Source organism: Pygoscelis adeliae, unplaced genomic scaffold, assembly GCF_000699105.1.
Source record: "Pygoscelis adeliae isolate BGI_AS28 unplaced genomic scaffold, ASM69910v1 Scaffold67, whole genome shotgun sequence".
Taxonomy (NCBI): Eukaryota; Metazoa; Chordata; class Aves; order Sphenisciformes; family Spheniscidae; genus Pygoscelis; species Pygoscelis adeliae.
Window position 1 is genome coordinate 8,091,906 of NW_008825271.1, and position 16,321 is coordinate 8,108,226.

The following is a 16,321-nucleotide window of genomic DNA, read 5'->3' on the forward strand; positions in this document are numbered from 1 at the left end:
GTAGCTAACGTTAGAATGGAAACATATTTAACCCTCTGCTTTGTTTGATTCCTATCATCTCCTTTTCTCCTTCGAAGAGAAGTAGCTGACTTTATGTGCGTGTGCACGTGCACACGTGCGTGTGTGTATTATTAGCTGTGCTGTCATTTTTAATCCTTTTCTTTCAATCATCATTTTTCCTCAGACATGAAGTATTTCAGTCTAACATGCTGTACAGACTGTTCACGGTGAAACACTAGTAGCATTTTCAAAATCTAAAACAGAGGAGTACCATGAGGATAGAACAAAAGAAATTAAAACACTAGATATGCCACAGTTGTCTTATGCAGCTGTTAGAAATTTAATTATTTTATCTCATAGAATAATGTGCCCTTCAGAAATCATTTTGGACTAGATGTTTCAAACCAATGATCTGTAGTTAATTATCTTTAATAACTGTTGCACATTATGGTTAGATCTATGTTTTTGCTAAACCAATTAATAATATCTTCATTAGTATAAAGACAAGGTAGCTGGATCCTTTCATTTTTCACATTGAAAGAGTAGATATTTTAAACACTGTAATTTACTTTAGCCATACATTCCCGATGATATGACTAATTAATGAAACTTCAAAGACATATAACTTCCAAAAGCTACTTATTTAAAGTCATTGTTGAGCACTTAATGACATTATGTTGGGGCATTGCAGAAACCATCACTGCCTGAGTGTTGAATTTGCTAAACCTTTTTATGCTACCGAACTGAAGGAAGCTTGAGTTATATTGAAAAGCAAATTGAGCCAGTATTTCATGTTCAAAAAAAAACCCCAAAACCTGTTGATTACAAGAAGAACTATTAAAAGTTGATGACCTCCTTTCTGCTTACAAGTTGCAGCTGTCAGTGTGACTTATTCATGCAAGTCTGTGTGGAAAATGCTGGGGAAAAAGCAAAGCAAATATTCCGTATTTTGTGGGTTGGCTGGTATTCATTTTGTTCAGAATAATTAGTTTTCTTTTTATATTCTTTTTATATCTGATTTTTTCTTTTTTTTTTCCATGTCCATAATTCACTTTTGGAGCTGGCTAATAACTACCATGTCATTTCAGTCTGCTACCTGACAAAAAATTAACCCTGAGTAAGATATTAAATACACAAGCGATTGCCTTGGTATTAACAGTGCTACTGATTGCACAGAGAATAAACTTGGAAGTTTGGGGGCAAATGTTTTAGGTCTCCTGTTTAGGCATGCGAGCTGATGAAAAGGTTCTCCAGAAGAGAATCTCCTGCAAAATTTCCCTGACCTTGAGGTAAACTGAATGTAAAAAAAGATGCATGCTGTTTTTCATCTTATATGTATTTTCATACAATCTTCAAATATCATGCGGCCATCAGGGAAGGCTTTCTGAATCTTAAAAGAGCATTGTATATACAGCCCTCCAAGAACTGGTATTTCCCACCATGGAGAACCGTACACCAGGAATCAACTAAAAAAAAAAAAAAAGAAAGAAAAAAAAATTACATCTAAGAGAATAAAACAGTGCAGTCAACTGTACACAGGGCTGGAAGGCCAGGAGAGAAGTGTTAACAGCCAGTTGTGACAGCTACAAAATAATTATCCGAGCAGTGAGCACCTGGTCCTTCAGCTGCTGAGTTTCCCACAGGAGTCATCTTTAGTCCTGGTGCAGATAGGAAAGAGGGTGAATACATTTAGTCGGGATTATACTTAACTGGTAGCAGAGATGGGGTTCATGGTCCATGTCTGCGCCGGGCTTCTGCTGGCGGAGCCTGGGGCTGCTGATCCCATTTCTCACATAAATGCTGTTTCTATCGAGAAGGTGAGAAGTGTGGATTCTCTTAATACAAATCTGGTAGCCTTGGTGGGGTTTGGGGTTTGTAGAAACACATCACCTGAGAGCAAAGAAAGGAGGGAGCTTTGTAATGAGTTATCTGTAATGATTTTGTGGCGTTAGCCATGCAATTTGTTGACTGACGTTTCAAATACAGGTTAACCTCCTGCAATGTACAGGTTAACCTGAGTGATTGATATTTAATGATAATGTTAATACATAATAAAAGGAAAAGAGCAAGAGGTCTAAAAAAAAAAAAGCTTTTCACACTATATTTCTTTTTTCTCTGTACGCCTGCTGAATTAAAAAACTCTGTTTGAGACTCTGCAGGGACAAAGTCTATAGTGTCTTTCTTGAAATGACCAGTTCAAACCAGCTTGGGGGAACTTGGCAGGCAAGCCATCAAAAAGATAATTTTCTAATAGGAACTGTATTTTGACAACTTGTAAAGTCAGATATCACTGGAAAGCAATGGCATTTTTCGCAGATGCCAGCACTTCTGCGAAGTTGTTTTCCCCCCTTAAACCGTGCCATCTTAAAAATACCGTGTATTTGTGCCAGACTCTTCGAAGCTGCTGTTTTTAATGCTCCAGTGAGCTGTAGGAGCCTATATGATGCTGAACTCAGTAGTCTGTTGGGCTGAACCTTCTTTTTCTGAGGGAGAGAAAAATGAATTTCCTCTAAATTGTCATTATCATTTTTTAATTCTGCATGGATATTTTTCTTCACTTAGTCTGAAAATACTGAAATAGGGAAACATCAGGCTGTTTGTAAATTATATGTGTATTTGAGGAAAAACTTGAGAGTAAAATTACATTTCTGGAACTGTGCTTAATGGAGTATTTTATACTTAAAATTTTGCCTGCATTTTCATCTTGACTTTGTTATAAACGCCATCATTTTTTTAATTAGGCAATGGACACAAAACATTGTGTTTGGATGCCCTTCTAAAAATCTAGAAGATTTAGTTTCCTGTGCTTTTATTAAAGCACATAATCATTCTGACTGTCTTTAATATCGGTCCATTCATATTTCTGGGATATTTTGAGGTGTAAGAAAAATAGGTAGCTATATATGAGTCATAAATATTCTCTAAATACAACTTACTCTTAAACCCACTGTAATAAAATAATGCCATTGTTCATTTTCATTCCCTGAGGTTTATTCTTTGATGTTCTACATACCTAATCAATCTTTAAACCAATGCCAGGTTTGATTAAAGATTGTCAGATGAGGCCGGTACTTGTTACTTAATATTTTCGCTGCAAGGAAGGAGTGTCCAGATGAAGAAGTTTGGTGTTTGGATACAGTGAAACCGTCTTAGTACCTAAAATTGTGAGCTGAATAACTCAGTGCACAAGAAATCTCGCTGCAGAAATGGGTGGTGGTTCATGGAAAAAGGATCATATCATTTTCCCTTTTCACCTGTGCAGTACATACATGTTGGAGTATGACCGCAGGCATTTTGAGATTACCTCTCCTGTGAGCGTAGCTTGATTTGTTGTTTGCGTTTCTACTCAACAAATATATGTATATTTTCCTAGCATACAGCTGTATTCTATTTCATTTCAGTGATTTGTTATATATCTTTCGAGAACTCTAACCTCTCCTATTTTGGGCTGACACAGTAACTCAAGCTCTCTTCTTTTCCTTTTAAACATTTACAGTATTCTGTGTCTTGAAAGCAAGTTACCAGGAACTGGGAGAGGCACTATGCGAATTAGGTTACAGATGGAAATCATTATTCCGTTTGATGAAAGTTTCAATAATATTCTCCAATCTTGAGGTGAAGAAGGCTTACTTGCATGGCTCTGTGTCACAGCATCTCGTTTCCAGTGTGAAAGTAAATGAAACTCTACAGTTTCCATTGACTTAGGCTTTGCACTGGGGGTTAGTTTGCACGTGAAATTGGTATCGTATGTAAGCCAGTAATGAATCTGAGCAAATCTCAGTTGTATAAGCTGATGTTAGTGAAATTATTGAAATCTACCACTTGAGAACTTCTGGTAATTAAAGACCATTTTTAGAGGTTCCCCCACTCTTCAGGAATAACCTTGTGAAGTGTTCGTCTAAGGGCTATTCCTAACCTGCCTTTCCTAGAGTCACTCTTTACTGCTATGAAACTAGGGACTGAATATGAAGAACAAGCATTTTCAGCACATCTTTGTCTTTGCTGAGTCTGTGTTTGGTTGGTAAGCCCTCAAGGAAGAAACATATAATATAGGGAATTTGATCTCTGATTTGGATATCATATTTGTAACACCTTAAAATTATGATAATATGATACTGTTACTGGAGGACTAATTGGGAAACCACAAAAACTTGGAATGCATGAGCCAGTCCTGCGTTAATGTTACTTAATGCAAATGTATTGGGTTTGGGGTTGGGAATATTTTATAATTTAAGTAAGCCGTTTAAATTATGTGGTTATAACTTAAACAAAATGTATCGTGCATGGGGGTGATAATTCAGAAGCCTTGTGGCCACTTAGCCAGTTACTTATCCCATGAGAATAATACACGTTGTGAAAAATCTTGAATGAACCAGCAGTGGTTAAGAATATATATATATTCTTAACTTCCCTAGCTCCCAAGAAAATGAGTGATTGAAAATGTTAACTGTTGCTGCTGCTATATATATGAAGAGGAATCAAAGCTCTCGGGGGCTATAAAACCTTCATTTTCCAGTTGTAGCCCAACTCGTCTGGCCAAAAGATACCCCTTACAAATGAGCTAGATGAGGTTTGAGCCCAATCTAAGGCAAATGTCTTGAAAGGTATTTTCTTTTCAGTAATCGGTATAAAACAGTCGTATAACTTGTGGCTGTAGAACTGAGAACAGGGATTTCAGGTAAACTGAAGATCAGATAAGATATTGGTAAAAAACATTGTCTGAAGCCAAAACTCGCCAGACACTGAAAAAACCCATACATCATTTCTTTTTTTCATTAGAAAGGAGACTATTTCTTAAAGGCAAGTTCATATTCATCTGCCCATTCCGATTATAGCTGGGTCAGGGGGGAAAAAAAGTGTACTGAGAGAGACAGTTGCTAAGCTAACCCAAACTAGAGAGGATTGGAGAGCTGACATGAAAACCTGCTCAGGTTAAGCATGCACAGTGCCCTAGGACAAAGGAGGAGCACGGAGCACTGATGGGGAACGAAGCTACTGAATCTTCCCTACTGTTTTTCTTGTTGATGTTTTGCATTTTTTTGGTGATAGCAACCGGAAACGCGATTTCCTGAGAAAATAAAAAAGACCTCTGAAACTGCGTGGCTGGAAAAAAATCTGGTTCTCGTAGCTGTGAGAATTAGTGTGCCACCCTGCCCTAAGTCAGGATTACATCCGGAATTAAACCCAGCTTCCCTTTGCCTTTGTTTTATTTATTATCTGCAGAATTGCTTTGTACAAATGTTATGAAAGAGCCCCTGCATTGGGGAGGTTTTTTGTAAACGAGCCATGAGCTTGAGTAATAAGCAGGGTTTTGGTCGAATTTGAAGCCTCCACAAGGCGGCACTAACGCATCTCGCATCCCCGAGTTATCCTCGCCTGTCGGTGCTCATTCGCCAAACGTTTAGAAATTGTATTTGCATGCGTTTTATCAAAAAGCTGTCCTGCCTCTAAATTTTCGTGTTACCCTGCAAAGTGCCAGGTTAACAAAATAGGGGTTAACCTTGATAAGAGACGTCAGTAATTTCCTATACAATAGATGTGCCTTCTGGGAGCTTTAAAGCAATGATAATGTAAATTGCCTATTTGCAGTGACAAACAATATTCTTTTAGTACTTTTCCAGTATTTCACTGACTTGTGAATTTTGTGATAGATACTCAGCTGCTACTTACACCGTCTTTCCTGGTCTTTGTTATGTGTTTAAAAAGTTGCAGAAACCAGTTTTGTTTGATTTCTTTGGGTTAACAAATGGATGCAACACTTGTGTGCTCCACTCTTTTTTTTTCCCCCACTGATCACAGCTGGTGAGTGAGATGAAGCTACTTCTGGTCTTTGCAAACTCGAGCCCAGCCAACTGAGATCTAGGCCCTACTGCCTTTTCTCTACTTAAACACCTACTGAACTCTGTCAATAAAGAGCAACATGGGAGAGGAGAGCAGCGGGCACAGAAAAACAAAGCTATTTTCCTGATGACAAATAGTCCCATTCACATGAGCGGAGTTGCTGCTATCAGTAAGGAGGGCAAGCTTCCCCATTTCGTCTGCTCATGTAGTAAAATGCAACTGGAGAAACGAAGTTTAATAGCAGCGAATGTGCACTCTGCCCCTCTGTCACCAAAGGCCAGCTGGCCAGGGTTCACTGCAAGCCAGGCAAGTCTTGTTGCCATGTGTCCCTATTCTCAAAAAAGCAGGGCTATTTTGGTGAGAGATTTTAGTTTAGCAGGGTTTGAAAGAGATCTTATTAAACTTAAGAACGACATCTAGACAATGTCTTTTTCTGTTGCTGACACTACTTGTCACAGTTGTTTTGAAACCCAGAAATGTAGACTGTACCTACCATTCTTTGGACAAACTGAATAGCTTCAAATGTTGTAATTACTGTATTTTAACCAAAATTCCCTTTCTATTACTTAGCAGTGTGAAAACAGATCAGAAGAAAGAAACATATAAAAGCTCTCGCTCCTAAATCCTCGCTGGCTCTTCTCCCCTGTTCTGTAGTCAAAAGTTAAATAGGATGTTCTGATTATCACCACTCCCAAAACAGATCAGTGGGGTTTTTGTTCAAAATAATTCCTCCTCCTCTTGCAGCTACTCTGTGCCAGCAAGTTCAAAATATGGGAAGCTTGACCTTAGCTACAGTCCTTGCCCATGTGCCACACATCCTACTGAGACAATCTGGTAGAGACTTCTGAGTTCTGCCCTTTCCACCAAAGCACCGACACACCAGGGGAAGAAAAGCCCACAGGGAATCTGGTGCAAAGCTACTTGAAGATAACAGGATCCACAGGTTTCATTGCAATTTTGGAGTAGGACCCAAATGTGTAATAAGTTGGCAAGGAAAAACTTCCCATTGTGTACGTGGTGAAAAGGAGTCCTCATCTCCAAAGTGCTAAAGGGGAAAGTCAAAACCTCTTTCGAACTCTGCCACATTCACCAGTGTACAGTGAAAGAAAACATTCCTCCCTGATCCCGATGCTGGCGATCGTCCAGAGCCCAGAGCACCCTGGGAAATACCACTTTCCGAACCCCGCTGTGCTACCTAATCACACAATGGGCTACATATGCCATCCAAGAAAATAAACACAGGTCTGGGAAGCTGTTTGTCCTGCAGGGCTAGGAATGCTCTTCCTAACTTGGCAGGGCAGCGTAATCCTCTCTGAAAGGGGAGAGCTGCTTGAACTCAAACTGACTAATGAGATTGAAGAAAAGCCCATCAGAAGCTGGCACAGCCCTTCCTTTGCCCTGCCAACACGCTGCCAGATGACATGGTGCTGGGTGTTCTCGCTGTGGCTTGTATTTGCGTCATGAGGGAAAGTAGACCATGGACCTAGACCCCAACAAGGGCCCAAAATGTTGCTGAGTGTCAGGTTGTACCCCAGAACTTGTGGTTTATAGGGGAGGTTACAAGCTTTTCTTGGCCTCTGGGCAAAATCTCACTGAGCGAGTTGCACGTTTCAGCACAGACCATGGGCTCCTCTCCCTGGCAGCTTCAGTAGTGACTGAAATATCCTACAGCTACAGATGCCTTGAGAGACCCTTGTGGTCCATATAGGCTCTGGGCTGAGATCCCGGGATCTCAGTGAAGAAAGGTGGAGAGAGGTGATGGAGGACAGAAAAAGTGGTGGCTTGTTGAAGGTTGCCAGCTGGTCAGCAGCAATTGCAAATTGCACCGGCTTTCCTGAGACCCAGTCTAGCGCTCTTCTCCACTTCACTCTTGAGATCAAAACCAAATTCCTCTGAGAACGAGACTTGCATTGATTATAATAGAAATTGGATCTGGATTTTAAATCACGTTATTAGCTCTTCTAGCAAGATGAACTGAGCGATACAATTTGATTAAAAATTGCAAAGACCTCCCCTTCCACCTCCCTCCCTCAGTTTTGGAGCAAATGTGTGCTTCATGGTAAGTGGAAATGAAAGCGTTCCACAAGGGCTTTTTTAATTACAGCATTAATAAAATGCACTATATGTTACTCTAGAAATCCACAGATTTGTTACTTTAAACACATCATATTGCTATCTGAAACACTTGAAACTCTCAGAAGTTTTTAAAAGTGTGTGTTTAGGTTAAGGTTAAGTTGCCCTTGACAGCATTTTTTTGAAAGATTTGAATTGTTGAATAACCACCTTTCACCCATCCCTAATTGTAATTTAAATGACAATATGCTCCCAATCAATAGTTCTTTGTCACACTTTGAAGATCAAGGATGAGATTTCACCCCATGAGTTTACATGGCAAAAGCTTCTTTTTCATAATGCTAAAAATGTTGCATCCTGCTGTTAAAGAACTATAAGAATACCTGCTCTCAAATAATTAGTTTTGAATAAAAGCATTTAAGCCATACTTTATAGCCATTAATTTGAAACAATTCAAAGCCCTTCATTTCTGCACTTTGTTCACAGCTAAATATTACAATAGATATTTTAGCCAATTGGAAAAAAAAATCAGTTACAGCAAGGTAATTTGAACAACTTAAGTTAGGTGATATTGTGAGAGGTGGGTTTTGAATAACTGTAGCTTTATTTTTGCATCACTTTCATTTCTATATAGAACCATCTTTGCAAGTGGAAAATTGATAAGCTTTTAACGGTAATCATTGTGTGTATGTGACTTTGCATTGCTGTGTGCTTCTCTAACAGGTACGTATGGGGGCATGTTGTTATTTCTCCAGTTGTACATGTAAAGACAGAGATTTATTACACAGGCTCCAGTCAAACAGCTGATTTTTTTTTAATTATTTTTATTATTTCTATTGCTAGGAGTCCTAGGCAAGGGCCAGGACTCTCCTGTGCTTGGTGTTATGAAATGCCAAGCAGAATGATGGTCTTTGTCCCAAAGTGCTTACAATTCTTGTTTTTAGTTTGAGCAGCGAAATGTTTTAAGAAGGATAAAGTCTGGTCTGTTTCTATGTTGTCCTTGGTAAACCCAATCTAGTCTGGTCTCAAAAACGGAGCAATTCTGCTCGTTGCCAGGGAGAATACATAGGTATCCAATGAGTCATGGTCAAACATACGGCCATTATTAGACCACAAACACAGGAGGAGAAAAAAGATTTCATTTGGACCTGTTGTCACTGCCGAGCTGGTGAAGAGGAATAACAAATAACTGAGTGGAGGAGGTTGCTCTTTAGGTATTTATGAGGAGCTTCTCTCCCTGTGGGTATAGACTGGGGAAAAGCAGAAATATGCATGTTGGAAAATTTAACTAGAGCAAAGGAGGCTGCGTCATGGTCTAACTAAGAGTATTTAGTACATTTTAATGGCAAACTAGAGACAATGGGAAAGAGAAGCTAAAGCTGTAAAGGGCTTTAGTGAATACAAACAACTTATTTTTAGTTTGGAAGAGAAGGGGCAATCAGAAGAAAGACGCAAAGAGAGAAGTGATTAATTTTGTGTTAGAGTAATGGTCTCTGTGGCAGTATTGCAAATGAGTAAGAGCGTGTTCATCCGGGCCAAGAAAAAGGATGCTGAAGAAACAGGACACAGGGTGCTGAGCACCACAATGCACGGTTGTGTTTTTGTGGCTTAGCGGAAAAGGTCATGTCTGAGAATTGTTACGCAGAAATGTTTTGCAAGACTGGGCCCATATGTAAAGATTTAGAGAAAAATCTCAATTAAAGAGGGAGCACAAGTTCTTACTTTTAACTGTGGGCTTGCACAAATATGGAGTAAAAAACAACCCATGGAGAAAAGGAAAAAATATTTTTTTGAAGCCTTCTTTAAACTGAAAATCCATAAAATAAAGGCTTTGTACTTGGGCAAGTCCTCTCCTCCCAAGTTATTGTTTAGTGTAAGATTAGGGAACTGCCTGTTTTTACTCAGGCACTGAGTTTTGCCTGGGAGAATCTCTTTGTGGTGTTAAACAGTTCCTGTCTGGGCTGCTAGCGAAAGATTTGGAGAGCATCAGGTGGTGCGCAGGATCCCACTGAACTGAGCCATGCACAAATACATAGCAACAGGTATTGCCCTGCCATTACACTTTATACGTAGTGATCTGAACGTAAGGATATGGTATGGCTGTGTATGACTCTGGGTAATCACAAAGCCTTTCTGTGCTCCAAGTTTTCCTTCGTATAAAACGGAGGTAATAATATTTCCAGCTCTGACACTAGGGGTTGGGGGATTGATACTTTTGAACATACATTTGTGAAAAACTGTATTAGTACAAAGTATTTTTTCTGTTCACGTTGTTTCAGATTATTAACGCTATTGGTCATTCTATCAGTATACTCAAAACACAGGATTTATTGATGGCTTTTATTTCCTACATGTGTCATATAAATGCCTTAACAGATGAACAGGGTAGTGAAAATGATAGGGTACTTCAGAACGGCTCAGAGTCACTGCTTCTTTAATAAAGATTTGGTTTTGTATGCCGGGAGAGATGGAATTCACACCCCAACCTATGCACAGCTGCAAGCCCTATTAAGTGAAACCCCTCCTAAATATAGATCCAATGGCCTCATCCCTGGCCAGCTTCCAAAGACCAGAGAGGCCTGTTTCACTCCTTCCACATCCCCCTTCCAACGCACAATGAGCATCAAGTCATCGAACTTTCTTCTCGGTAGCTGGGAAACGCGGGTGCAGAGTTCGGAGGGTCTGAAAGGCGTAGCGAAGGCTTCCTGCAAGGAGGGTAATTTTCATGTGTGCAATCAGTAAGTAAAAAGAACACTACAATCACTGTAGCTATTCATAAGCTATATATTCGTTTTCCTGTGTGTTGTCACTTTAAATAAAAAGGGCTTTTTTTTTTTTTTTTTCAAGTAGCCCTCAAGACAGCATTCATGAGATGAGCAAGCCTGAGCCATGCTCAGACAAAACATTTTAACGATCAGCAGAGCCCTGATGCTTGGCAGTCGCTAAAGATTGCATGTTAAGAGTAAGCCAAATCATCAAAATGCAGCTTGAGTAGGTCCAGTGATGGTGTATTATATTGCTACAATTGTGGCTGCTAGAGTTAAGGTTGAGTGGGCATTTCTATTATAAACCCCAACTGGTAAGGTTGAGTAGTTTGACCACATCAGATAATGTCAAGTGAAACTTCTCATATGAATTGACACCCAAATATGTGTAACCTCCCTTTCAAAACAGGCTCAAGCTCTTCCCCTTCCACCTACCCCTCTTTCCAGCCTACACCTGATTTTGGACCTGGGTCATTCTCTTCAAACACCAATGAATAAAAAAATTGTAGATATTTAGTTTAAAGAAATCAAGACAAGCAGTGCCCGATTGTTGGTACAGGTTTCTCTCCTGGTGGCTGTCACACTGCTTGGCGTCGCTTCCATGCAGTGGTCATGCCAGCATTGCAAACCAACCCATGCCATCACGCCACCTGGGAGTATGATGTGATCTGTAGGGCTCTCAGTGACAGCATTAGTGTAGTTATATCGTGGCAATGACACTGTATTTCACCAGAGTGCCCTTTTTCCCTGGGAGGTACTATAGTAAACTCCACGGGTAAAAGCTCAGCATTGGCAGCACGTTTCGCATCCCCAGGGAGAAAGCTTTGCCAGCACGTTTTGCCAAAGTGCTCCGAGCACGCGCATGGCCAATGCGCCACAGATCTGCAGAGCTCATTGCAACCAGCAGGGATTAGTGGGGCCAAGAACATAACAGGATTAAAGAAAAAATTGAACTTGGATAAAACTTAATTAAAACATCCTATGTTATGTTGTTTTCTGGAAGGGACAGAGGCCTTTGTAGCTACAGGGCCAACATTAACTAGTAAGCATTAGAAATGGATTTTCTTCGTAGGAGAGTGACTCTTAAGTTGATTCAGGAGAGAAAGGATGCTCCAGTGGTGAGGGTGCAGCTGGGAAATCAAACCCCGGAGTGCCCTGCCTTTTCTTTGTGGTCATGAGGAGGTCAAGCAGGCATAGATCTTCACAGGTATTTAGGACTTCACCCTTCAGCAGTCTCTGGGGACCTTAAGTGGGTGAACGTTTCCAAGGACAAGGCCTTAGTCTGTGCTGCCCATCCCTCCATCTGGAAAATGAAGAGCCAAACATTCACCTGTCCTCTGCAGTGCTGGAATGGACGAGCCTGTTAGAGACAGGACAGAGGTGAATGAGTCAGGGGTTGAGTAAGAACAGAGGGAGGGGAAAATCCTGCCACTGATAAATTAGAAACACTGCTCTGCAGAAGATTTAAGATACTTGATGGTATCATGATAATTTTTTGTGTGTCAGAGTTGCTAAATATTCAAATCACTGTTTTTTGCCAAACCCAGTGTGGAAAAGCAGATGAGAGCATGTTTTGCAAACTTTTTAAATCACCTACAGTGCTTAAGATGATGAAGGTAGATTAGATAAGACTAGCAAAGTTATTTGAACATAAACATTTATTTAAAAAATATCCTCTGCATTGCTGAGCCCACAAACATTGTATAAATAATACACAGTTCATGAATAGGAATGAACAGACTTCTACCCCTCACCAGTATAGATTTGTATTCTGCACCTGCCAGGACTTTAATAACTCTCCTGAAAACAGTAGTATCTTTGCAGAGAGATCTAAAGGAAGTTGTTCTTGAGAATATGCCCCTGAAGCTTAAACTTCAGTTATTAATGGATAGATTTACAAATGTATTTAGGCAATTAAAAATAAGAATACATGACCAGTCCTATTTATTAAAGCTAAACAAGTTAGCTGCCTAGTTGCTGGTCTGGTCTCTGTTAATGCCCTTTGGTACGTTCATGCGTTTTTAGGGTCATAAGCACTTTGTCAATCATACTCTTGTTCTGCAAACAATGCTACGTGTGCTTAGCTTTATGCATGCAAATATTACCCAGTGGGACTGCTCACACAAGTAAAGTGTTTACATATCTGTAGGAGCTGGCCTGAAATGGTAAACATTACAGAATAGGTCTAAACTACCATCTTTGGGTCTATGAGTTTAAACACGGCCAAACTTCAGAGGTGGCTGGTTTCAAGCTGGTGGTACAAAAAGTTTACAGAAAAATCTTGCTTAGGATTTGGTCTGAGCTTGCTTGTCGTGTTGGTTTGAATCTACCTTTACAAAGAGTGCTTCCTTTTTTTCCTTTCTTTGCAACCTTACCTGTGTGCTTCTGAGGGTCTGTCTCAACATTGGTGGCTACAAAGCCACCTGCTAAAATGGAAGACCCCAAATAATGCACTGAATTTCCTATGCAGTTGGGGAATTAAAAGAAATCTGTGTAGGAACAGCTGTTCTGGAATTTGTTCAGAGTGCTTTCCTGTATCTGTCTCATCTACTTTGGTTAAAAAACAAACAACAAAAACCCGAAAACCAACCCCTTGGTTAATAAGTCAGCGGGGCACATGAAGAATTTAAGTCTCAGGCAGGGGGAAGGGAGGAAAGTTTTGGAATCATTTATGTACTAAAATGCAGCCCACATTCCACAAAACATTGAATATTTAAACCTTGTTGTTAATGACCCTGTGTCTTTTGTTTGGGCAAATACCTAATGAGTCAATTATGAACACATACATCATCATTTGTAAGGTATTTACTGTATTATATGTTTTAAAATGGAAAGAAGTTACTAGCTTTCAAGTACCTTTTAATCTTGATATTTTTAACAACGAGAGATACATTTGTCTCTATACATTAATAATCTGAGGGTTAATACTCTTATTTGATCAAAGGAACATTAAAATGACCTAGTGATGTCTCAAAATACAACCTGCGCGTGCAGCGAGGGTGATGGGGTAGAGCACTGTGGCTGACCAGTTCCCTATCAGCTTGATTGCAGGTTCAGGGTCTAAATCACAATAACACACCTATAGTTATCAGACGATTCAGTAACTCCTGCAGATGAGAGAGCACTATTAAGTGTGTCAAATAAAAATTAACAACACTGATGCATTTTTGTTTCTATTAGTGCATTTTTAGTATGCTTTTCCTATGCTAGGTGATAAACAGCTAAGAAGTGCTCCCAAAAAACTTCCAGTCTAGAAAGACAAAATGTTTGGACAGAGAGATGTGACTGATATGGTGGATATGGAAATGGAAAACAAGTTAGTTGATGGGTTTGGCTCTAGTTTTGTTATGGCCAGCATGCATACATGTGGATCATGGCAAGCCATGTTGGAAATGAGCATGCATGGGACCAGCAATAGATCTGGTATCTCCTGGAAATTCAGTTGTGGCTGTCAAATTTCTACAATTGGCACTGTAGGAGATGACCAAGTCTCACCAGGGTTTTGCAGTCATTGTACAAGGTGATTCTTTTTGCCTCAAAAAGAATGTATACAAGAACTTCATTTTCAGTTGTCTTAAACTACAGAGAGTTGTGACTGCTCTTGGTAATGCAATTCCTCAGAGGAAGGGAGTGTTTATACCTATTTCCCAAAGCAGGCACAGTAAATGAGCCCATGCAGAGCTCTGTGCTGTCATTACTCAAACTGGCTTGTTCCACATTAGCTTACTGAACACTACAGTTTTTCAGGGAAGACATTCTCACGGTTGTAGGCTGAGTTATGCGTTCAGTCTTGTAAACGCCTGGTACTACAGTGAAGAGACAGCACCTCCCCTCCATCACTGTTTCTGTGGCATAGATACTTGTTGTTCCCTTTTTCAACCGTTATGCAACATTCCTGTTTGCGTGTTACAACGGATTTGTTTTTTACCACGGAGATAGCTGCATTTCAGTGATGGCAAGACTGCTCCCTCAACAGATCTAGTGTTTGCAGAAAACACCACCCTGGAAACCAGGGAATAACCCAATCCTGCTCATGTTCGGAGGTCACACCAAAATGGGCATCTGGTCTGTCCACAAGCATCGCAAGGGACTGCTCTACCTCTCTCTCTTCCATACCCTTTGGTTTTTTACCTCAGATGCTCTTGCTGCTCTTCATTAGCTCACGCCCACTCATGAACAACTAAACCAAGCAGATCCAGTGGAAATCCTCCATTAGACCCTGGGGAGCTTTGGGAGATGCAGCAGTGGGGGTAAGGGACAACAAGGAAAGGATTACTAATACATTAACCACTAAACTTGAGTTAAGGAAAGTGTTTCTGCCTTTTTTTTTTTTTTTTTTTTTTTAATATGGGTTAGCAGAGATGCCTGAAGAGTGGTGACACCTTTGAAGTAGAAGTGACCTGACAGGTGATGTTAAGAGAAGAGCTCACAGAGACTCTCTACCAAACTGGTCAATAATATCTTTCTAAAGCCATCTGCCCTGTAAAATAACAAGTATGGCACACTTTGGCTGAAATATTTCATCCTGTTACCATAAGGTCATCAGAATCGCTGTTTATTGCTGTGTGAAACATTCGCATAACCTGGCCGGTGTCTTGGACATAGTCAGGCTCTAATGGTCAGAAAAATCCCCCTAAGCAAGCCCAAATTAAGGATTGTTTGTACTGTTAACAAAATGCATGAAGCCAACAGATCCCACTAACTCCCTGAAGTGGGGTGGCTGCTCTAGGGAGGGAATGAGGAGGACTCTGGGAAGCCCTCCCAGATGTCAAAGCAAGGCACAGAGGTGGTGGAGGCTGAGGGCACCACGTCCCTTCCGTTAGGCAGGTTGGGTTTCCTTTGGCCCCCTGGGAAAGGCGCTTCAGATCGTGTGGAAACTCAGTATGAATGAAATCCTCTTACTTTCTGCATAGCTCTCCAAATTATCCTTGTATGAAATCAGATGCATAACTCAGCCATGGTATATTTAATGCTGCATCTCTTTTTCTGCCTTACTCTCCCCATGCCTTATTTCTCATGCCAGACTTATTCTCCCTTTGTTTTTATGGGTTTTGCAGCAGTAAAACTGGCTGCTGTTTAGCAAGAAGAGCTGTAGCTTGATTCAAACCTTAGTTACAGACTGTTTCTTTTTGTTGTTAGACACTACCCGCCTCATACTCTACCTGGCCAAACCTGCCAAGTTTTGGATTTCCTAGAGGAGGCTTTTTATTCTGTCTTCTTGTCTGCACATGTACACACAACCTCCAATTATATAATAGGTGAACTCACTGTTGTGCTATTGTGCATTTTCCTCTTTTTACAAGCTAACTGCACTGACACTTTTTTGTGTTTCAAGTCTATTGTTACCTCGTGCTGGGGCTGCAGCCCTGAGATTTCCTCGAATCTTCACTTTTCCCACACCTAATCAAGAGCTTATTTTTAGCACATTTTTTTACCTCCACTTTTTAAGGCTTTCAGAATTTTCAGACCTCTAAAATACTAAAAATGGCCAGGCCAGCATAATCTCTCTAAACATTGAAGCATTGTGTAATCTTTGGGCATGTTATCAGCCTACCTAGGATGGCAGAAGACCTTAGCTGGTGGTAAAAGAGCTCAATGTGTTTTAAAAAATGAGCAAGAGGTAATTCCCTTGGTGCTGCTTT